Raw genomic sequence first — 25,668 nt, 5'->3', positions numbered from 1 at the left:
GAAATTTGGATTTTTAAGAAATCTAAATGGAATTTAAAAATAAAATTGGATTTAATAAGTCTAGATGGGATCTGAAAATGGAATTGATTTTGAAATCTGGAATCCAAGATGGAATTGGATTTAAAATCTGGAATCCAATATGGAATTGGATTTGAAATCTGGAATCCAAGATGGAATTGGTTTTGAAAGCTAGAATCCAAGATGGAATTGGATTTGAAATCTGGAATCCAATATGGAATTGGATTTGAAATCTGGAATCCAATATGGAATTTAGACGATGGATCTGGATTTAAGAAATCCTGATTGAATTTGAAAGTGGACTTGAATTTAGGAAAAATCAAGTTTTGAGATTCAGAATCAATCTCAAAACCTTGATTTAGGATAAATTATTTTAATTGAGAATCAAGACTTTGGAGATTTTGTATAAGAACTTGATTTTAAACTTGAATTTTGAAATCAGGGGATGAATATGGAAATTCCAAACTTTAAATTATACTTTGAAATACGATATGGAATATTGAATTGAATTTGAAATTGAATCTTGAAAATGAATTTGGAATTTCAAAGTTGAATTGAACTTTGAAATTTGATTTGAATTGGAAATTGAATTTTAAATCTAGAAACGAATTTGAAATTTCAAAGTCGAATTGGACTTTGAAATTGAATTTTGAATTTTGAAATAAGATACAATCGAGAATAGAAAGATGAATTTGAAATAAGAATTGGAGATTGATTTAAGAAATCAAGAAGATATGTGAAGAATTATCTCAAAATCACTTGGGTTTTTGAAGAAAATTTAAAATAATTTGAAAATAATGATATAATTCTACCCTAAACGATGAATGAATTAAAGAATTTTGAAAATTGAATATGAAAAAGCATATTTCATTCTTTAAATGAATTAAAATAAGATTGAAGATAGAATACATTTCTGACTATGATCATAAAATGTATTATAAGATAATCTATATTTAAATTCAGATGAAGAATAAAACACGTTTTGGTGCCTTTATAGTGTTTGAAATAAAATTAACTCTCAATATATCCTGACTATGGTCATTGATATATATTTTAAGTTAATTTCCAGTTAAACTCTGATAAAGGAAGAAAATATTTTAGAAAAATATGATGATTTTTGAAAGAGATCTAATGTGGATCCAATGTTATTCCATAAAAGATAAAAATCCTAAGCATTGTTCACATTATGACTATGGCCATCAATGTGAATCATTTCCTTAGGATTTAATTATCTATTATTAGAATGGTGCATGTGCCATTCGTGTTTCACCATGGTGGATTTTTGAAAATAAAAGGAAAATGGTATGAAATAGGCAATTATGAGATCGATATGCACATACATTCTAATCTAATACTGGGAATGTAAAATTCTCCTTTATATCTAGCTATTATAATATTAAACTTGAAATTGAAATTACAATTCAATTCCTAAACTATGAAGAAAAATAGTTTTTTTTACATAATTCCTACAAAAATCAAGTCAGCACAAGGTAGAAGATGCATATAGAAGGAAATTTGCACAATATTAGATTGAACCTAAAATGCAAATGCTAAAAGGTTCATGCATATGTTTTGTATTAAAATGAAAGATTCAATGTATCATATTAATGAGAGAGTATATATTGAAATGCATATATAATATGCTAAGCAACTGAGGAAATGGGTATAAAATGCATATATGATATCCTAAACTAAATGAAACGAGCATGCATATGTATCTAAATATGATATTCACACCAAATGAGACAGTGCACATGCATCTAAATGAGATGCTTATGAAAGGATGCATAAGTGATATTGAAGCTGTAAGTATGACAGGTAGCAGTGAGCTTATGACATCAAGTGTACAGCTGGATGCACAAGGGATAGGTGCTAGGTGTTTATGAAGAAGGTATTGTGATTGTGGAGAAGGCAGGGAGATGCTATGAAGAGGTGGCAGCAAATACACAAGTAGCAGGGTATGCTGCTGGAAATGGTGAAATATGCATAGGTTGTGCACAATGGGCGTATGTAGGAAGCTCCAGCAGATGCAAGTAGTGAGTGCAGAGGATGAGGGTAAGAGATGTGATGTTGGGTTATGCATTGATGATGAAAGTGGCTGGGCAGTAAAGGGATAAGGGGAAGGTAGTGAACTGCTGAATGATTGTGCTACAACAGTAGCTATGCAAATGAATGTACAAGTAGGAGTTGGAAGCTACAACAGAAGAAGGTGGAGTGTAATGTTAATGAATTACAAATGCAGGGAAAATGTGTGTGTGTGTTGGTGGGGAAGCAATATGGGTAATGCTGAAGGGAACGAAGGAGTATGTGCAGCAAAAGTGTAATTGGGGAAGAGGGTGCATCATATATACTGTGCATTGGTGAAGGTGGGAGGCTGGAAATTGCTATGAATATATGGGAAAATAAACACAGAAAAGGTTGTGTGGCAGCTTGTGATGTGCTATGGAAATGTATGATGTTGTGATGGAGATGGATTGTGCATGGATAACAGTGGATACAGGTGGATGATATGCTAAGATGTGCTATGAAGACTAAGGGATTAGTGTGAAATCCTCATCGCAAGGTGGATGTAGCAGGGGTTGTAGAGGTGGCTGCTATGAAGAAGGCTGGTGATAGTGATAAGAGGTAGTTAGTGAAGCATCTCAACAGTATGCTGATGGTAGACTTCATGGGTGTTGTGCTTTGATGATGCTGAAGGGTGTGTGTAGTGCTGTGACAGGTGAAGGAGATGCATAGGTGCTGCCACAGGTGGGTGAATGGTGCTGAGGTGCATAATGTAGATAGCAAGAAGATGCAAGTGATAAATGGGGATGTGATGATGTAAGTGGGGAATTAATGTAGCTGTGTGAGGTATGGATGTTGCAAAGTGGCGACAACATACTATGATGAAGGATGTTATGACTGTGACAATGAGCAATATGTTGATGAAGAAGTGTTGGTGTTGCTAGAGCTGGAAATGGGTGTACAAGAGTAGCAGGAAATATAGCAATTGTGTACATGCTACAGGTGTTGTGTTGTGTAAATGAATGCAGAGAAAGATGATGAGTGTTGTGTAAATGAATGCAGAGAAAGATGATAAGGTGGTTGTGATCATCGCAAATTTTTTCCTCTTTGGTAGTTCCTCTCTCTTCCTTTCTCTTTTTCTTTCCAACCTCTATTTTCTCCTTTTTTGAAAAGAGAAAATAAAAGACAGAAAAAAAGAGAAAAGAGAATGAGAAAAGGAAGAAGAGAGAGGAACTCTTTTGCGGGGTCTCACTTGACCTTAATTTTGAAAATATTTAAGAAAATAACTCACCTCCATTTTGAAATTTTTGCGGGAAAATTGGGAGACGGGGCTCGCTTGTCGGTACGAGGTTCGACCGTTCCTGACGCCTTTACTAGGGGTAATGGAACCAAGGGTCGAATTTATGCCTTTTTGCTATGCTAAGATATCATCGAAGAATTTATTCTAAGTCTAAATGCACAAAGAATCATGCTTGTGCAATGCAAGGATGTATGCTCTTTTTGAAAGAAGATTTGGAAATCTCCAAGTTTTCTGAGATGAATTTGATAATAGAGTGAAGAAATGATCTCTAACTTAGAACTTGAGATAGATCAGAAAAGATATGTGAAGTTCTAAGTCTTTGAAATAATCAGAGTTGGGAAAATAAATCTTCACTTTGAAACAAAGGATTTGAAGCTGAGATAAAAGAAATGAGGTTTCAGAGTTAGAAATGGATTTTGAATTGAATTTTGAATCTGGATAGAGATGAAATTTGAAATGAAATTGAATTTCAGATTTAAAGTTTGAAATCAGGATGAAATTCGGATTTGGGAAATCCAAATGAAATCTAAAAATAGAAATGGATTTAAGAAGTCTAGATGGGATCTGAAAATGTAATTGGATTTTGGAATCTGGAAATCAAGATAGATTTAGATTTGAAATCTGATATCCTAAGTGGAGTTTGGATATGAAGGCTGAGATCAAAATGAGGTTCAAATCTGGGATTCTAAATGGAATTGGATCTGAAGTCTGAGATCCAAAAATGAAGTTGGATTCAAAATCTGGAATCCTAGATGGAATTTGGATCTGGATTTTGAGATCCAAGGTAGAGTTGGATCCAAAATCTGGAATCCTAAATGGAATTTGGATTTGAAGTTTGAGATCCAAGATGAAGTTGATTTCTGGATCTAGAATCCTAAATGGGAATTGGTTCTAAAATCTGAGATCCAAGATGAAGTTTGATTTCTGTAATCCTAAATGAAATTGGGTTCTAACTTGGGATTTAGAAAGCCCAAATGAGACTTTTGAAGATGGATCTGGGTTTTGAAAATCCAGATTGAATTTAAAATTTAGGAAGAGTCAAATTTTGAGATTTAGAATCAATATCAAAAACCTTTGATTTTGAATTGAGAAGCATTTTGAAGATAATGAATAATTTGAAATCAGAAGATGAATCAGAAATTTCAAAGTTTAAATTGAACTTTTGAAATTGATTTTGAGATATGGATTTGAACTTGAATTTGGTTTTGAATTGGAAATTGAATTCTGAAGATGAATTTAGAATTCCAAATTTTGAATTGGACTTTGAAATTCGTTTTGAATTTAGAATTTGAATTTTGGATATACAAAAGAATTTCAAAGTCAAATTGGAATTCGAATTTAAAGTTAGAATCTGAAGATGGTATTTGAATTTACAAGAGTTGAAAGTTTGATTTAAGAAGTGAAGAAGATATTTGAAGAAAATCACTTGGATTTTGAGAAAAAGAATTTTTTAAAACATGATGTAATTTTATCCTAAATGATGAATGAGTTTAAGGAATTTGAAATTCGACTTTGAAAATCATATTTAATTCTTTAAGTGAATTAAAATAAGATTAAAGATATAATACATCCCTGACTATGGTCATTGAATGTATTATATAATAATCATAATTGAATTGAGGTGAAAAATAAAACACATTTTTGGTGCTTTTATAGAGTTTAATATGAAATTAACTCTCAATATATCTTGAGTATGGCCATTGATACATGTTTTGAGTTAATTTAAAAATAAACTCTGATAAAAGAAGAAAATATTTAAAATATGATGATTTTTGAAGAGGGATCCAGTGTGGATCCAATGTTATTCTATAAAAGATGAAAATCCTAAGTTTTGTTCACATCCTGACTATGGCCATTGATGTAAATCATCAACTTAGGATTTAATCACCTCCTATTAGAATGGTGCACGTGCCATGCGTGTGCCCATTTGTGAAATTTTTGAGAAATAAAGGCAAAAAGTATGAAAACAAGCAATTTATGACATTTACAATGCTCATTCATTCTAATCTAATACTGAAAACATAAAATTTTCATTAATATCTAATTATTACAAATCTGAATTTGAAATTGAAGTTACAATTCCTAAACTAAGAGGAAAATGACATTTTCCACATATCTTCTGCAAGATAGAATTAGCACAAAAAGGAAATTTAAAAATGTGAATGTAAATGACTATTCCAAATCTTACACAAGATGCTTTACTCATATTTGAATGAGAAAGACATATAGCCTACCCTGCATTTATTAGAAAATGTACACATATATGAGTATATATATATCTATGTATATATATATATATATTTATATATTTATATATTTATATATATATATAGGCAATGCCAAAGTTAAATGAACATCTATATGCAGTGAGTGAAGCCAAAGATGTATTAGTGAAAAGACAATATATTGATGCAGATGGCATTCACTGATGCTGGACAACAAATGGTGAGAGTGATGTGAGTGCAGGAAATAAATGTAGACCTAGCAGTGAGCAAATACCATAGGTGTGAAATGCAAAGTATGGCAAATAAAATAAAAATATAAGTGCAGTGTTACATGGGTGATAATGGGTAGTAATAAGGAAGTGTGAAAAGGGACCGGAGATGATGGTGTGAACCTGTTGTAGATACAACAGGTTTTGTATAGAGTATATTGTGGTGACATGGGTGTACAACTTGCACAGGAAGGTGAATGGATTGTGGATGACAGGGGTATACAGTAAGTGAGCACAGTTGGGATAATGAAGAAAGTGGAGTTATGTAGGGGATGACTGATAGCAGGGGAAATGGAGATGGATGTATGATAGGGTGCAGCAAGAGTCACTGCTAATGAATGAAAATATGCTGGAAGTGGGTGTGAATGAAATGGAACAGTAAGTAGTACCCAGTGATATGAGGTAAGTGATATGCTACATATGTAAACAGGATTTGATATTATGATGGAGATGTAGAAAATGAACGATGGGTAAGTGACGATGGACTAGTGCTGAAGTCATACTATTATACAGAGGAATGAAAATGTTAAGCTATAGTCCTAAGTTTCACAATGGTCAAAGGAGGTTTCCCAAAGTTGGGATCCTATCTCCATTGACAGTTGCAGCTACTATCATATCAACACTACAAAGGTTTGCCATTAGCTCAGGGAGTTGAGAATGCAGGGTATATACAGGGGCAGAATATGGATGTTGATAGGCGACTGATGGACATGAATGCTACAGGTGCTGCAAAGGAGGTATATAGGGGAAAGAACAAATTAGATATTTAGCATGGACGGTAGCAGGTTATCATTGGATGGAGTATTAGGAGGTGGTGTATCGTCAATTGGTAAGTGGAGCTGATGAAGGTGTTGTGTATTGTAGGTGATGCCATTGAAGCCCAATAAGCCCGAAAAGCTATAGCAGTATTAGGGTTGTTGTGCCATTGAAGCCCAAGAAGCCACAGTAGTCCTGTGGACTGTTGTGCTATGAAAACATTGGAAGGGAAATAAAATAAAATAAAATAAAATAAAATAAAAATAAAAATTCCTGCGAGATGAGGTGATATGCTTAACATGGTAGATGGTGTACAACAACAGGAGGGTATTATTGGTTGGCTCCTGAATGCTTGGAGGACCTGCTTCTGAATTCTGTGTGTCATCAAGGGATGACATAAGGAAGGATCTTGGACTTGATGGCTCTGAAGACAAATCGTTCATTGCTTTTGCACTATGGGGCAACAAAGCCTGACCAATGGCTTTGTCAACAGACCAAAACCACTTTGCTGAAAAGAACTACTACTATAATACAGGTAATCACGATTTCATTGCCCTGTAACCGAATGTGCCCAGATCGAGTGAACTGATTATATACAAGTGCCATTGAGATTGCTCCACACATCAGACCAGCCCACCAAATGGAAACCTGCTTCTTAAAGTCGATCTTCTCATTTGGTGTTTTTTTTTTATCAACTCGATCATAAAAGAAAATGGAGCACAAAATCTGCCCTTCCCAACATAACTAATCCCATCAACATTGAACCCAAGCCAATCGATTTTCCTGGGCAGCTCTCTACAAATCTCCACTTCTCAATATCCAATGCATACATACTAACATATAGGAAGATAAATATCTCAGCGATGAATGACATTATAGCGAATGCATGCTTGGTGGTAACTCATGAACTTTCAGTCACATCATGCCAGGTATAGTGAGACATCACAATTCCAAAAAAGAAGTCAGAATGGCACTAAGATTAAAAAAAAATTCAGACAACACATATGATAGATAGGCCATGAGTATCATTAATGCAACTTCACTTTCTGTAGAATGCCTTCTGAAATACAACTTCTTTATTATATATGCACTTAGAAGTCCAACAATTACACCAAGTAAAGTGCCCATCACAAATAAATAAAAGAAGTTGAGAACCAACTCTCAAGCAATGGTAGAGTTGATGTGACTAAGGTCAGAATTCTAGATAGCATTAAAAGCACCATTAAAATGGCATTATTCATAGCAATAATATCAACAAAATATCATCAAACAAACAAACTTTCGGGTAATTCTGAGAGACAACCTCTAAAGATGGCTGAGTAGAGAGAGAGACCTCTTTCCCCTTTTTTTTTTTTAGAAAACAAGCAAATCAAATCTGCAATTGGAACTTATTTTCCCCCAGCAAACTGAATCGGTTATTCAAATTCGTTTCCATGGCGAATCAGATCTGCTATTACAACAGCTCAGATCGACTCACATCTATAAATTGTGTGGATTCCTGAATGTTACAGAGATGTTGAATAATGAATCGGCCAACAAAACTATAAATATCTCTTCAGACTAATAACTGAATGTAAAGGAGTCTGTACAAATGAGCTGAAGGTATATGATTGCAGAAATGAGGATATCAGGGTGTTCACAAACATACTTGATGCCAAAATATATATATATATATATATATATATATATATATATATATATATATATATAAAAGGAAGAAAGAGTATGGATATCGTACCTGTTAATAAATCAGCAAGCAATCCTTCATGTATGGATTATCCTCCAGGCTTTTATTGCATACTCCCTGGAATACCAGGAGCTAGTCTTGGGAGAACTGGTACACGAACTCATGACAACAATTTTTCAAAGTGTTAAACAATACATGGGCTTCTGCTATTTAAGCGCAGGGTGAGTCGATCCCTGTTTAGGGAAACATCTGGGTCACCGCAGGGTCGAGTGAAGTCCTCGAACAGCCAAACCCAACAAAGGATTCCTTTCGTTTCAACTAGCATAAATCTCACGAAAAGAAGCTAGTCCTCTCCCTTGCCATGATCGCCACAAGCCCTTACAGTAAATTTCCACCGCAATGCTCATTTCTAGAATACAACTTTACATTTGTTTAAAGGTTCATGTAAACCAACTGTTGAAGATTCATCAGATTATTCTGAGAAATTAACCCAATGCGATGGGCTCGCTACAATGGGATTCTATCCATGCGACAAATTCGGATCTAAACCAGGAGAAACCAAATCAATACCTAATCAGATGAAAATAAGAACTAACCTAAACAGTGTTAGTGAACCATGAAGATAAACATATGAAGAAGATGACGCATATGAATGACATAAAAATGGATGGCAAACAACTAAGATCAATGCTGAGTAGAGGAAAATGAAGCAGATAAAGGTTGGAAATACCATCTGATGGATGTCGATGCTCACATGCACAAGAAAAGAGCAAACCATGAAACGAGAAACCGTACAACAATATAAGATGTACAAAAAATAAGAGAAAACATGTTGCAAAACATTTTATCACACAACAAACGCTCATATCTCTGAAATGAACATGCAAGGCATGAGCCAAATTATGGGTATTAAATAAGTATGAGAATGTAGCCAATGAGCGCAGCAGAGGGCATGATTCTGACTCTAGATTGAATCCAATGCAAGTGGTGAATGCTTGAAAGAGAAAAACAATCTAAGGGAATGCAAAACAACCAATGGCAAGAATCTAAATTAATCTCGATTTAAAAGTTCCTTGTACAATGTACTTTTTAATGAAGGAAAGATATTTAAATAGTGAAAGTATGAAGCTAAATCACGAAAGTGCACTAGGATCGAGGCAACGAGCACTAGAGGGGGGTGAATAGTGCTTTTAAAACTTTTCTGCGGAATATTGAATGATTTTGCAAATCTCAAAGCAAACACACAAAGAACACAAGATTTTATCCTGGTTCGGTCAAACCCGACCTACATCCTGTCCCCAAGCAAAACCCGCTTGAGATTTTCCACTATCAACCTTGTAAACTACAAGATCACACAGACCATAACCGGTCCCACTTTCAGTAACAATCCCACTGAAATCAAACAACTCCTTTACACCAAGGAGTCCTTCTTTTTACATAAAAGAAATAACAACTTACAATACAACCTATGAGCCTTCCTTTTGAATGCAAATGAGATGCAATTGACTTTTGAGGTTGTTGAAATACTCTACTCACGAATTCACTATCTCTCAAAGTGATTTGAGTGAAAAACTGAAGTAAAAATATCACGTGAGTGAGAAAATCAATACTTGACTGAATAAGAGTGAAAAGCAAGATTCAAATCGATTGAATTGTTGTTTTTGAGTGTAAAATGCACTCATATTTATAGTTAAAAGATTCCATACGTTGAGAGTATGAAAGGGTGTCAAAACTGTCCATTTTGAATGATAAAAATGTTTGAAAAATGAAAAGACACGGCTTTTTCAAGTTTCAGGAAAACGACAAAATTAGTCGACTGAAACATCAGTTAGTCGACTAATAGTTAGTTATTAGTAGACTGACAGTTATCGTCGGTCGACTGATCTGTTAATCGAGCCGTTTGAAAATCTGAACTTTTGAAACTTAGTCGACTTAAGAAAAGTTAGTCGACTGATAATATCAGCAGTAGACTGAAAAACCTTTTAGTCGTCTGCTGCTAAAAACTTCTGAAAAACAAACATTCTGTTCGGTCGACTGATAAAAAGCATTAGTCGACTGCTGCTAAATTTTTTAGAAAACACATGTTCTGTTCAGTCAACTGAAAAACCATTAGTCGACTGCTGCTAATTTTTCTAGAAAACAGACATTCTGTCCAGTCGACTGATAAAACCTTCGGTCGACTAATTTGACACGAATGACTTTTTAGAAAATATGACGCGAAAGGATTAGTCGACTGATAAGTCTATTGGTCGACTAATAAACATGAAAATTTAAGAAAAAAGTTTTCTAAAAAGATTTTCAAAAGAGTTTCTTTTAGAAAAGTTTTTCTAAAGACTTTTAAGATGAAATGCAACCTAAATATGCACTCTAAGTAAGGCTCTTACAAGAATCTAAGACTTTTAATGAATTAAACATTTGCACACTAGCCTTCAAGGATTCTTCACTGAATTCTTCAATTTCTTCATAGCCTTAGCTGAAATGCAGTTGATTCCACTTGCTCATCATCAAAACCTTGTACTTGAAGTATCATGTATGGCTTCATTGTCGTAACAATCTCCCCCTTTTTGATGATGACAAACTTAATCAAAGATGAAGCATTTAGATGCATAGATGAAGATTTTACTCCCCCTATCAATATGCTGCAAAACATTAAAAGTTAGCACATTTAAAGCACATATATCACATATTGATTGGTTTGCATTTCCATTCATCATTTCTTCATGTATTTAGAAATACATTCATTCAAAGCTTTCTTTTTCTCTTAATTTTGCATTTCTCATGAAAGATCTCCTGTAATGTAATTGCTATCATCTTTTTCTCAAGATCTCTCTGCAATTTCAAAGTAATGCTATCTTTATCTTTTTCTCCCCCTTTGTCAGAATAAAAAAGAGTAAGGGCAAAAATAGCATAAGCAGAAATAGAGATAAGTTTAAAATATTACAACCCATAAAGTATGTTTTTCAAAGATCAAAGATCTAAAAATATCATCAGTCGACTAGAACTATATCGGTCGACTAATATGATGCGATACATTCCAAAATATAAAACATCAGTCGACTAGAATTTTATCGGTCGACTAATATAGTGCGATTTTGAGATTTTATTCAAAAAATCAGCATTTTTATAAATCCAAAAACGAGCAAATACCTAGTTCTCTCCTAATTCTCATAAAATCTTCATTTTTAAGAGGTTTAGTGAAGATATCGGCATTTTGTTCTTTAGTGGAAATAAAATTTAACGAAATATCTCCTTTTAACACATGATCTCTTAAAAAATGATGTCTGACTTCAATATGCTTAGTTCTTGAGTGCTGAATAGGATTTTTCGAAAGATTTATAGCACTAGTGTTATCACAATAAATAGTTGTTGTGGAGTAATTCAAACCAAAATCTTTTAAGGTCTGTTTCATCTAAAGTACTTGTGAACATGCTAAACTAGCCGCTATATATTCAGCTTCAGTTGTTGAGAGTGATACTGAATTTTGCTTTTTACTAAACCAAGAGACTAAGGATTTTCCCAAGAAATGAAAAGTTCCACTAGTACTCTTGCGATCAGATTTACTTCCTGCAAAATCTGCATCACTATATGAAACTAAATCAAAGGAAGATGATTTTGGGTAAAACAAACCTAAATCTGAAGTATCTTTCAAATAACGAAGAATTTGTTTTACTGTAGTTAAATGAGATTCCTTTGGATTAGCTTGAAATTTTGCACACATACAAACACTAAACATAATATCAGGTCGACTAGCAGTTAAGTATAATAGAGATCCGATCATACCTCTGTAGAGCTTAGTATCTACACTTTTACCATTTTCATCTTTATCAAGAGAAGTAGTTGTACTCATAGGATTCCTTCTTGATTTCGATGAGTCCATCCCAAATCTCTTGAGAAGTTCTTTTGTATACTTACCCTGATTGATGAAGATTCCTTCTTCAGTTTGCTTTATTTGAAGTCCAAGGAAGTAGTTTAATTCGCCCATCAAGCTCATTTCAAACTCTTCCTGCATAGCTTTAGCAAATTCTTTACAAAGAGAATCATTAGTAGAACCAAATATTATGTCATCAACATAAATTTGCACAATAAGAATATCTGAATTAAGATTTTTAATAAATAAAGTGGAGTCTACTCGACCAATGGAAAAACCAGATTGTTCTAGAAAATTTTGTAGTCTTTCATACCACGCTCTTGGTGCTTGTTTGAGTCCATACAAAGCTCTTTTCAATTTGTAGACCTTTTTTGGATATTTCTCATTTTCAAAGCCTAGGGGTTGCTCTACATAAACTTCTTCATTGATGTGTCCATTTAAAAATGCACTCTTAACATCAATTTGATATAACTTGAAGTTTATGTAACTAGCAAAAGCAAGCATCATACGAATTGACTCTAATCGAGCCACTGGTGCATAGGTTTCATCAAAATCTATGCCTTCTTCTTGATTATAGCCTTGTGCCACTAGCCTTGCTTTGTTACGAATGACTTCACCATTTTCATCCAGCTTATTTCGGAAGACCCATCTTGTTCCAATTACTGGATGATCCTTTGGTCTATCAACTAGATCCCAAACATCATTCATAGTAAATTGGTTAAGTTCTTCAGACATGGCTAAAAGCCAAAATTCATCATCACATGCCTCATTGATATTCTTTGGTTCTAATTTAGATATGAAAGCAACATTTGCAATATATTTTTCTAACTGCCTTCTAGTTTGGACACCACTCTTTATTTCACCAATAACTTGTTCATGTGGATGATTAGGAACTTCTTTCCAAACCGGTTGAAGAGGAATATTTTCTTGAGAAGTACTCTCTATCAAGGGTTCTTCTTGAAGTATTGCTTCTTCTTCTTCGCTAAGAGGAATAACCTGCTCACAATTCTCATCAAATGAACATGTAGAGATTCTTTAATACAAGATGTTCTTTTATTGAAAATACGATATGCTTTACTTCTAGAAGAATATCCAAGAAATATTGATTCATCTGATTTTGAATCAAACTTATCAAGATTATCTTTGGTATTTAACAAGAAACATTTACTACCAAAAAATTTGAAATATGAGATCTTTGGTATACGATCATAATACAATTCAAAACATGTTTTATGTAAAATTGGTCGAATAAGAACATGATTTAAGACATAACATGCTGTATTAATTGCTTCAGCCCAAAAATATTTTGGTAATTTTTTATCTTGAAGCATGGTTCTAGCACATTCTTGCAAAGTTCTATTCTTTCTTTCAACAACTCCATTTTGTGGAGCCGCTCTAGGAAAAGCAAAGTTGTGAGATATACCATGTAAATCACAAAACTTTAGAAAAGATTCATTTTCAAATTCACCACCATGATCACTACAAATTTTAATAATAGATGTAGATTTTTCATTTGTAATTCTTCTACAAAGTTTAGAAAATTCTGAGAAAGCATTATTTTTGTTTTTTAGAAAAATCACCCATGTAAACCGAGAATAATCATCTACTATAACAAAAGCATACTTGCTACCATTCAAACTTTGATTTCTAGATGGTCCAAAAAGATCTAAATGTAAAAGTTTAAGAGGACGTTTTGTTGAAACTATATCTTTTGCTTTAAAAGAACTCTTGATTTGTTTACCCCTTTGACAAGCATCACATAAGTGATCCTTTTTATATGGTATTCTAGGTAGGCCTCTTACAAGATCATTCTTGGATAATTTTGAAATAATTTTAAAATTAACATGTCCAAGTCTCTTGTGCCATAACCATTGAATTTCATTTGAAACAATAAGACATTTTTCATTAAAAGAGGGTAATTCATCTAGATATAGTTCATACACATTGTTTCTTCTTTTACCTTTAAAAATGATCTTTTTAGATTGAAAATCAGAAATTAAGCATAAATCATTTTCAAAAAAAACATGAAAACCTTGATCACATAATTGACTAATAGATATTAAATTGTGCATTAAACCATCTACTAAAAGAACATTTTCTATCAAGGGAAATTTTGGATTACCAATATTACCAATACCTATCACTTTTCCCTTGTTATTGTCACCAAAGGTGACGGTTCCTCCATCCTTATTTTGGAGGGTGGAAAATAACTCCGGCCTTCCAGTCATATGTTTGGAACAGCCGCTGTCCAATATCCATTTGCTCCTTATGTTGTGTACCTACAACAAAATCAGAAAACAAAGCATTTGACCCCTTTCTATTTTTGGGTCCATGAGAGTTAGTCTTAGGAACCCATATCCATTTCGATTTTGGTTTCCTTTGATAATAAATATTCTTTCTATAATCATTTCTAGAATAATCATTTCTAGATGCATTTCTATTAGAACTAGAAAATTTAGTTTTATGAACAAAAGGTTGAGAATAATGTCTTTGATTTTTCACCATATAGTTTGGTCTATTTTGAGTATCAAAGAAGCTATATCCCAATCCGGTTTTATTAACCGAGCATCTTTGAGAACCAAGAAGTTTTTCTAGATTCTCTTGACCATTTGTGAATTTGGTCACTATAGAAAGAAGATCATTTGACTTTTCTTTAAGACTAGATATTTACTTTTGTAAGAGATTGGTTCTAACTCCAATTTCTTTTATCTCAAGTGCTTGGCAAGAATTTTCCTTCTTGAGATCTTCTATTTTTTGAAGTAACACTTTATTTTGAGAGTCAAGAGTTAAATTTTCAGTTTTTAACTCTTTATTTTTAGAACTAAGACTCTTAAATTTAGCATATAAATTATTAAATGCTTCAAATAACTCATCATAGTCAAATTGACTTACCGAATTCTCTTGTGCTACAAAACACATGTTGACGACTTCTTCATTTGATTCTTCATCGGAGGAGGAGTCACTATCATCCCATCAGGCTTGAAATGCCTTTTTCTTCTTGAATTGGTCCTTGGGCTTGAATTTGAGAAGAAGACAATCTTTCTTGATATGTCCTGCCTTTTTGCAGTTAAAGCACTTTACTTCATTGGCAATGGAAGAATCTACTTTCTTTGCCTTTCTTTAAAATCTTCCCTTTTTGATGAATCTTCTGAATTGCCTTGTGATGAGGGCAATATCTTCATCTTCATCTTCATCTTCTTCAGAATCTTCTGAGTCAGAAGTAGCCTTAAAAGCAAGAGATTTCTTTTTAGGCTCTTCTTCTTGTCTGTCTTGAAGTTGGACCTCATATGCCATTAGGTTACCAACTAAGTCTTCAAGAGTGAGAGTATTGAGATCATTTGCTTCTTCAATAGCAGTGGTTTTTCTCTCCCATTCAGGAGTTAAACACCTTAGAATCTTTCTGACTAAATCCACTTGTGAATATTCTTTTCCAAGGGATTTCAAAGTGTTAGTTATATCGGTCATTCTAGTTACCATGTCCGATATAGATTCATTTTGCTTCATTTTGAACAATTCAAATTTATGAACTAAAGAAGCAATTTTAGATTCCTTTACCTTTGACGTACCTTCGTGTGTTACGAGAAGAGTATGCCAGATTTCATTAGCTGTAGAGCATTGAGAGATGCGATTGAACTCTACCTTATCAACGCCACAATATAATGCATTCATGGCTTTGGCATTCAGTGAAGCAGTTTTCTTTTCTTCATCGGTCCATCGGCTGAAATCAGTTGATGGAGTTTGGTACTTTTCTGAAACAACTCTTCAGATATCGAGATCCATGGATTGCAGGAATATTGTCATTCTTACTTTCCAGTATCCATAGTTTGTTCCATCGAAGAGAGGAGGACAAACAGAGGAGCTTTCTTCTTTGTGCTGAGATGTTGTAGTTGCCATGCTAGATGATGGTTAAATCAAAGTAATAGCAAACCTTGCTCTGATACCAAATGAAAGTACACTAGGATCGAGGCAACGAGCACTAGAGGGGGGGTGAATAGTGCTTTTAAAACTTTTATGCGGAATATTGAATGATTTTGCAAATCTCAAAGCAAACACACAAAGAACACAAGATTTTATCCTGGTTCGGTCAAACCCGACCTACATCCAGTCCCCAAGCAAAACTCGCTTGAGATTTTCCACTATCAACCTTTTAAACTACAAGATCACACAGACCATAACCGGTCCCACTTTCAGTAACAATCCCACTGAAAGCAAACAACTCCTTTACACCAAGGAGTCCTTCTTTTTACACAAAAGAAATAACAACTTACAATACAACCTATGAGCCTTCCTTTTGAATGCAAATGAGATGCAATTGGCTTTTGAGGTTGTTGAAATACTCTACTCACGAATTCACTATCTCTCAAAGTGATTTGAGTGAAAAACTGAAGTGAAAATATCACGTGAGTGAGAAAATCAATACTTGACTGAATAAGAGTGAAAAGCAAGATTCAAATCGATTGAATTGTTGTTTTTGAGTGTAAAATGCACTCATATTTATAGTTAAAAGATTCCATGCGTTGAGAGTATGAAAGGGTGTCAAAACTGTCCATTTTGAACGATCAAAACGTTTGAAAAATGAAAAGACACGCCTTTTTGAAGTTTCAGGAAAACGACAAAATTAGTCGACTGAAACATCAGTTAGTCGACTAATAGTTAGTTATTAGTAGACTGACAGTTATCGTCGGTCGACTGATCTGTTAATCGAGCCGTTTGAAAATCTGAACTTTTGAAACTTAGTCGACTTGAGAAAAGTTAGTCGACTGATAATATCATCAGCAGACTGAAAAACCTTTTAGTCGACTGCTGCTAAAAACTTCTGAAAAACAAACATTCTGTTCGGTCGACTGATAAAAAGCATTAGTCGACTGCTGCTAAATTTTTCAGAAAACACATGTTCTGTTCAGTCGACTGAAAAACCATTAGTCGACTGCTGCTAATTTTTCTAGAAAACAGACATTCTGTCCAGTCGACTGATAAAACCTTCGGTCGACTAATTTGACACGAATGACTTTTTAGAAAATATGGCGCGAAAGGATTAGTCGACTGATAAGTCTATTGGTCGACTAATAAACATGAAAATTTAAGAAAAGAGTTTTCTAAAAAGATTTTCAAAAGAGTTTCTTTTAGAAAAGTTTTTCTAAAGACTTTTAAGATGAAATGCAACCTAAATATGCACTCTAAGTAAGGCTCTTACAAGAATCTAAGACTTTTAATGAATTAAACATTTGCACACTAGTCTTCAAGGATTCTTCACTGAATTCTTCAATTTCTTCATAGCCTTAGCTGAAATGCAGTTGATTCCACTTGCTCATCATCAAAACCTTGTACTTGAAGTATCATGTATGGCTTCATTGTCGTAACAAATCAAACCAACATTGCGGAATCAAAATAGTGTTGCTGAGCATCCAGATTGTTGTTATGCACAGAATAAAAGGAAAAAGAGGTTCAAATATTATCATTCAGAAGCTTAAAAAAAAACTGATGTTGGCCGAATGGTCATAAGGTAATGGATCAAACAGAGCATGAAATCAAATATCCATCAGAAATCAGATGGGAAAATAATATCACACTGAGAACAACCTCAGATACGACGAACCAATAAATGCCAAAGGATGAAATACAACATTATGAACAGAATGAATAAAATGTAACTAAAAGATCAGTCGAACGTAATAGAAAATCAGATATAAACAGGAAATCGACATTTAATGGACAATCTAAGTATTTAAAAGCAAATGCAATTTACAAGAATGATGTTAAGATTAAACCTGGAAAGAAAAGGTCAGACGCAGACAAAAATTAACAATGACAAACAAAGGAAATCTCAATGTACAGGGTGATAAAGGAAGCATTGATATCTGCCAAACCACTAAAATTCAATAACGAAAAGAAGATAACACAAAAGAAGAGAGAAAAAAAAGAAAAGAAGAAGAAAAGAGAAAAAAAATTGTGGGAATGAGTCCATTCCGTCAATGTCACAATGGGTGGGTCGATCCTGCTACATGCAGGTCGATCCAACCATTATGCCTTGTAAAAAAAAAAAGAAAAGTGAAGAAAATGTCAGAGAAGAAAAAAAACGAAAACCCAAAGAAACAAGGTGATGCTATGAAAGGAAAAGGCGATTTCTGAAGGAATCAGAGAGAGAAGAGTTACTTACCTGTAAAAAAAAAAATTGGAAATCGATCGACTTCTTTTGTTTTGCAGGGATTTCTCTACTGCAGTGGTAGAGGCTTAAAAGGGGGTTGAAGTTTCTTCGATCCGCTCAGAGAACGGCTTCAGGGAGAATGGTAATGAGAAAAGGATGGGAAGGAGGCGGATGATGCAAGACTGTGAGGAAGAAGCGATTAGAAGAAGGGGAAAGGAAAGAGGGTAAGGAATGGGCGGATGCCTCGAGAGGGTGGATGAAATGGAGAAAAATGGATGCCCCCCTTCCTTTCGCATGTCCTCTTTATAGAGGGAGAGGGGGTTTGTTGGCAATGGAGGGTTGAGGCGAATTTGTTGGTGATGGAGGGATTGGGTGAAGCAGGAGGAGGAAGCTTCTCGAAGGCGAAAGAGAAGGGGAGAAGGTGAGAGAGAGGGTTTCAAAACCCTAACTCGACTTTTAAAAACCTGAAGGTAAAATTTTTCAAAAGGGTGCCTTTTAAATTGTTTTTTCCAAAAACGGGTTTTTAGAAAACCATTTTTTTTTGTAATTTTCTTTATTAATTTGATTTTTTCTTTTTTTGTTCTTTTCTCAGTATTTTCTGATTTTTTTGTTATTTTGGAAATAAAACTCTAAAACCTGAGAGGCGAGACTATTTTTTTGTGATTTTGATATATATTTACAAAAAGAGGGTTTTTTCTGAAAATTTAGGTTTGATTTCTTCAGAAAATGAGTTTGGATTCAAGATTTGAGAGAATTTTCGAGTTTTTAACTTTGAATTGAGGAATATTAAGTAATGAATCCAAACGGGTGTCGGATGGACTGTCCGAGCCATTCAAAAATTATTTTTGGTATTTTTGTAATTTCAATTTGAAAATTAGACAACGAGGCTCAGATTCAGATCTTTTACCCTGATCTGGATCCGAAACTGAGTCAAATGTATGAAAATGAATTTAATTTCAATAAAATATGAGAAATAACTAGATTTTAGTCTTAAAACTGACTCAATTACTCAGAAAATGGGATCAGGGGTAAAAGGGAAATATTTACAACATTTTGAAAAATTTGGGGTGTTCACAGATGCCCCTCTTTGCTACTAAGCCGGTTGAAAGTCGAGCTTAGTGGCAAAGAAACACTCCAAATTTTAAAAAATGAACCAGTCAGCAAACCTGAATTGGGTGTGGAAGATTTATTTAGAAAACATGGCTTTTCAGGCTTAAAACCTTATCCTGAATGGCTCTGGGGGACGAAATTCTCGAAAATGATATGACTGAATAATAAACAATGAGGAAATCGTGATGGGACTTTGGGTAAAGATCCCAAAATGGTGAAAGATAAGAATTTTGATCAAGTCTCGTGGGTGAGACAAGATCAACTTTTGGAAAGGCTCAGGTTTAGCCCTTAACCTGGATGGGACGAAGATATATCAAGATGAATTGGATGGGGAAAGGAATATAAGTGAACCTCGATGAGACATTTTTGAGAGAAATGCCTCGTGAGATAAAATTAAGTAAAATTCTGTCCTGGATGGATATACAAAGCATGGATTCCTCGATGGGAAGAACCATGATGGGACTGGAAGGAAACACCTCGTTAAAACAAGAAACCTCGTCAGAACGAGACTCAGGTTTAACCCAAACCTGAAAAAGGAAGATACCTCAGAGAGCGAGGTTCAGGCTTAACCCTTAACCTAAAGGGGACAACCATACGAAATCCTCGAACGAAGAAACCATGATGAGACCTTCGGAATTTGGACGAACAAATCCGAAAGGGGTTTGCGAAAGGAGAAGAATGGGATTCCCCAAAGCTTGGAAAATGGATGATCTTGGGCATCTCATTGCTGAGACTAAATTAGCTTTTGAAATGGATGGTCTTTCGCAGAAAGTTCAGGTTTGACCCTTAACCTGAGCGGGTACGACCATACGGAATTCTCGAATGAAGAAAACGTGATGCAACAGGGATGGATATCTCGCCTGAATGAGGCAGTTCTTTTTGGAATATGAGAAATGAAAAATAAGGAGATGTGAGGCAATTCTTTCGACAAGATGAACGATGAATAAGGTAGCATGAGGCAAATCCTTCGATGGTGTGAAAGATGAATAGGGCGATCCTTTTAACAGGAGCAAGGTGATTTTTCGACAAAGCAAAATATAAGGATGGCAATCCTTTTAGTAAGGAGAAGGTGAATCTTTCGATCAAAGCGAAAGATGAGGAAGGCAATCCTTTTAGAAAGGAGAAGGTGAATCCTTCGATCAAAGTGAAAGATGAGGAGGGCAATCCTTTTGACAGGAGAAGGTGAATCTTTCGATCAAAGCAAAAGATGAAGAGGGCAATCCTTTTAGAAAGGAGAAGGCGAATTCGTCGATCAACGCGAAGGATGAGTGATCATGCATATATTTCAAGGTGAATTAACATTAAAATATGCATGATTTTTTGAAAAAATTCTTTTAAAACCCAAGTTTATGTTAGTTTTCATTAAATGAGTTAAAATAATTTTAAAATAGAAAATGTATGAAAAATAGCTTTATTTTTATATTTTTAGGTATATTTTAGTTTTTGGCTTAAATGTAGTAGGTTAGTTTTTAAATAAAATTAGAATAGAGTAGTTTAGTGTAGCTTTGAGTTTTTTAGCAAATAAGAAATTTCATTAAAATAGTTTTCATAATTTTTGAAAAATTATAACAAATCGACTGTTGTGAAAAAACGAAAAGGGGCAAAAATCAAACTGTCTCCCCCTTGTGCGCCAGAGCCTTCTCTCCTAATCCTTCCCCTCCACCTCATTCTTCCCTTCTTCTTCCCATTCTCCCTATTTCTCTCTTCTCTTCTCCGGTGGAGGCTTCTTCAGTCCGGCAATGTTGTACGAGAGGGGATCACTTCTCTTCTAACCCCTCCGATTCACGCTTCTTTTCAAATCCCTTTGATTTCAGTTACGGTAAGCATTTCATCTTCTTCCCTCCTCTCTCCTCATTTCTTCTTTCATTCATTTTTTTCTTCCATCTCTCAGTAGAATAACTCAGTCACTTACTTAAAATCAAAACGGAAAAAAAAATGTTAGATTAAATTTCGTTTAATCCTGTGTTTTAGAATTTATGTTTTTTTTTTTTCTGCAAAATGTTTTGCTCTGTTGTATTTTGCTTCAGAAAGTGTTAGATTGCAATTCAATTCACACACATCATTTACTTTTCAATTTTTATTACAGTAACTTTGAGCATCTCGATAATTGATTTGTTTTTCCGGAAATTCATTGTGTATTTTCCAGCAACAGAGCTGAGTATCTGAAAGATAATCGATCATTTGATCAATTATCATCTGCATTTGAAGGAGTATTATTTGTTTCTGGCGGTGAAAATAACACAATCCGATCAATTAAATTTCTGATTCCACTCGATCGGATATCTGGATCCCTTTTATTGTTGTGTTTTTAACTGATTATCATGTTTTTTTTACATCAGAGAAAGAGATCACCGGAGGTCTGGATGGATTTCTGTCTGATGGCCTGATGTTTACTGCGTTTCAGGTGGTGGATTGTTGTTTAAAGATTTTTCCGGCGAGCGATTGTTTGAAATCTGATTGAGTGTCTAATGTTCATCAATTGACTATCTGATTTTTCAATTATCGATTGAATGTCTGAAATTTGTGGATCAGATGTTACTGATCTCTGATCGAAGTGCCACCTGAAGTTTAGCGATTTCTGGTTGATTATTTGATTTCTGGAAAAGGCTGGGTTAATAAAAGATAAATGTTGTTCAGCCATTTTGGTTGATTTCTAATCGCTGGATCAAGAGTGACAAGCTACTGATCTCTGGATCAGTTTAACTGATCAATGTGATTTCACAATTTTGAAGCTCTATCTGATTTCCAATGATCAGGATTATAGTTTACTGAGTTTGGTTGTTTTTACATTCTTGTTTTTTTAGCTCATCTTCCAGTGGTTGCTGTCTAGAATTTCAACCAGTATTATTTGGAATGATTGATCAGATGTATGGATCCGAGAGTTACTGATTTTAAATCAGTCTGATAAATGGTTTAATATTTTCTGGCAAAGTGCTACTTATAAAATTCTTAATTCAAATCAACAATTTACTAAGTCTATTACTGATCAAATGATGTGTGTTAATTGATATGGTTAGATCATTGAATTGTTAGTTGTTAGTTAATTGAATTGATTAGCTATTAGTTGTTAGCAGATTTGAGTAATACAAGCAATTTGTACTTCTAATTACTTAGTTGAATAAAGTTGCTTAATGAAATAAACAGTGAGATGTTAGTGTATCAATTTGTTCAGGATTAGTAAAATAAGCTTGTTTGAATTAGTTAAGTAACTAGGAATTGTTAGAGTGATTGATTAGTAAAGTAAAATAGCTTCCTCAATATTAGATCATAAAATTTACTTAGTTGTAATTGATTAATTAGTTGTTTTTAATATTACCTTTAGTCTTAGAATTACTTAGTTAATTGTCATTAGGTTTATCTAGTTATTGTCATTTAGATTTTGTTTATCCTACTTTTCATTGTGTTAGTATTCTTCGTTTAGCATTGTTTCTACTTCTCTCTCTTGTACTGCTCGTGTTCATTTGACTTGTGCAGGATCGCACAGGAGAGGAGCTAAAGCACATACGTGACACGGAAGTGCAAGAATAGAAGATTTTTGTTTTCAGTTTAGAATTAGGAATTTAATTGGGTTTGTAAATATTGCCTTTTACGCCCTCTGCGAAGGGTATTCATTTGTTGTAATAGATAGTTGTTTTTACTTTTCTTGAACATTTTCCATTTAATAATTCAGCAATAAAGAATAGTTTAAAATTGTGTGTTGGAATAAGAAATATTCCCGTTCCCTGAGTTCGACCCGGTCTCATCCACTAGTGAGAACCAGTTTTTATTATTTGATGTCTGGTTTTCACATGCTTGCCATATAAAAATCTTTTCAAAATTACAACGATTTAAAAGAAGACATCAAATTTTTGGCGCCGTTGCCGGGGAACGGCGTAATATTAGTATTCACTTTATTGCTTAGTGTTTGTTTGCATTTAGGAGTAGAACCACGTATGTGCATATTGTAGAGATGAGCTTACTTTTCTGCACAGCCCACCTACTAGGATCCCCTTAGAGGTGACTGTGTACGATTGGTACCGAACACATAGATTTCATATTTCTTATGCATAATCTCTGTTATGTGTAATTGCGTGGTGTTTGTTTAGTTTTTGTTGTTTTTAGTTTACTCGCTTTGTGGTTTGCGTGGTTTGGCCGCTTAGTGCATTAGTTAGGTGGAAAACCCAAAGTTAGGACGTGTGCTATACCGGTCTACTCCAATGTGTACGCAATGGCTGACGATCATCATTTGATCCGTCCTTTGAGGGAGTACTTCATGCCAAATACGTATACTCCCACCTCCTGCATCACGAGACCGGATGTAGGAGCGAGCCATTTTGAGATTAAGGCCAGTGTGATTCAAATGCTACCTTCATTTTATGGCCTTAGCAATGAGGACCCATATCTTCATCTCGATGAATTTCTTGAGATTTGTTCGACAATGGGAATCAATAACTTTGGAGATGATGCTATGAGGTTGACTTTGTTTCCGTTCTCTCTCAAAGATAAAGCCAAGCACTAGCTAAAATCTCTTGAGACGGTTCGTATTACTACTTGGGAAGGAATGCAACGCAAATTTCTCAAAAAGTACTTCCCAATTGGTAAAATGAATCAGTTTCGTAAAGCTATAACCAGTTTTTCTCAAATTGAGGGAGAACAATTTCACGAGTCTTGGGAGAGATTGAAAGATCTTCTCCGCAAGTGTCCCCATCACCAGGTGCCTCGTTGGCACTTGGTGCAGTATTTCTATGACGGGCTTATTGAGAAGCATCGTCAAATGGTTGATTCGTCTTGTGGGGGCACTTTTATGCTCAAGAGTGCGGACGAGGCGTGGTCTCTATTCGAGACCTTGAGTGAAAACATGATGCATCATACCTTGTCTTCATGGCTTGATAGGATTACATCTCTGTCTAGTGGTCCTAGGAAAATAGGGATTTCCGAAGTAGGGTCTGAGTTAGATTTGCGTACCAAGGTCGACCAGTTGACTAGGAAGTTAGATCAATTCCTAGCCAATTCTTCGAGAAGTCCAGTAGAAAGAGTGTGCGAGCTATGTGCTTGCCCTGCACATTGTGTTTCAGATTGTCCGACAGCACCATTATATCCTGAATTTGTTCAAGAGCAGGTGAATGCTGCCCAAGGTTTCGCTAAACCCATGCCGGATTCATTTATACCATCATATAACTCAGGTTGGCGAAACCAGTCCATTTCCCTATCCCATCAGTCCTCCCAGACACAGTATAGACCCAGTAACCCTTCACAAGGTTGCTCGCATCCCATTTTTCCACAGGTTCATCCCCAAGCCCAACCTGCTTATACTCAGCCCCATTCTCATGAGCCTTCACCTAGTCAATCCTTCCAAGATAGGATATTACAAGTTTTGAGCTCCCATATATAGTGTGATCATCGCAAAATTTTTCCTCTCGTAATATTCTCTCTCTTCCTTCTCTTTTCCTTTCTAACCTCTTATTTTCCTCCTTTTTGATGGGAGAAAGATAAAAGACGAAAAAGAAAGAGAGAAGAGAAAAGAAGGAGAGAAATTCTTTTGCGGGTCTCACTTGACCTTAATTTAGAAAAAAAAATTGAAATAACTCGCCTTCGTTTTTTAAATATTTGCGGGAAAACTGGGAGACGGGATCCGCTCGTCAGTACGAGGTTCAACCGTTTCTGGCGCCTTTACCAGGGGTAATCGAACCAAGGGTCGAATTTATGCCTTTTGCTTTGCAAAGAATTTATCTAAGTATTTATCCTAAGTCTAAAAATGCATAATGAATCATGCTTGTGCAAATGCAAAGATGTATGCTCTTTTTGAAAATGTTTTGAAGAATTTCCAAGTGAATCTGATAAAGTGAAGAAATGTTTTCTAACTTAGAACTTAAGATTAAAGTTCTAAGTTTTTAGAATGATCAAGAGCTAGGGAAAATAAATCTGGATTTTGGAAAAATGATTTTTGAAGCTGATATGAGGGAAAAGAGAAGAAAGGAAATTTCAAAGTCATAAATGGACTTTGAATTAGAAATTTGAACTTGGATGAATATTTGGAATGGAATTGAATTCCAATTTTGAAGTTTTGAATTTAGAAGGGAATGTGGGAAATCTAAAGGAATTGAGAAATGGGATTTGCAACAGTTGGAATTTCAAGATGAAATTCGAATCCAAGTTCTGGATTCTGAATAGAGTTTTGAGTTGATTTTTGGATTTAGGATCCTAAATAGGAACTTGATTTGAATGAAATGGAATTGGCTTTGGGAATTGGAATTAAAGTGGAATTTTGGATTTGGAATTTTGAAGGGAATTGGATTCAAGACTTGGA

The 25,668-nt window shown here is 34.6% G+C and overlaps 1 pseudogene; it reads right to left on the bottom strand.

The window, feature by feature from the left end:
- Positions 1-6,724: 6,724 nt before the first annotated feature.
- Positions 6,725-24,563, bottom strand: LOC149832413 (sodium/hydrogen exchanger 1-like; annotated as a pseudogene).
- Between the last annotated feature and the right edge of the window lie 1,105 nt (positions 24,564-25,668).

This window comes from Nuphar pumila, chromosome 7 (genome assembly GCF_984573655.1).
Source record: "Nuphar pumila chromosome 7, dmNupPumi1.hap1.1, whole genome shotgun sequence".
NCBI classification, from domain to species: Eukaryota; Viridiplantae; Streptophyta; class Magnoliopsida; order Nymphaeales; family Nymphaeaceae; genus Nuphar; species Nuphar pumila.
Note: the sequence above shows the minus strand (reverse complement) of the source record. Positions and strands in the feature narration are given on the sequence as shown.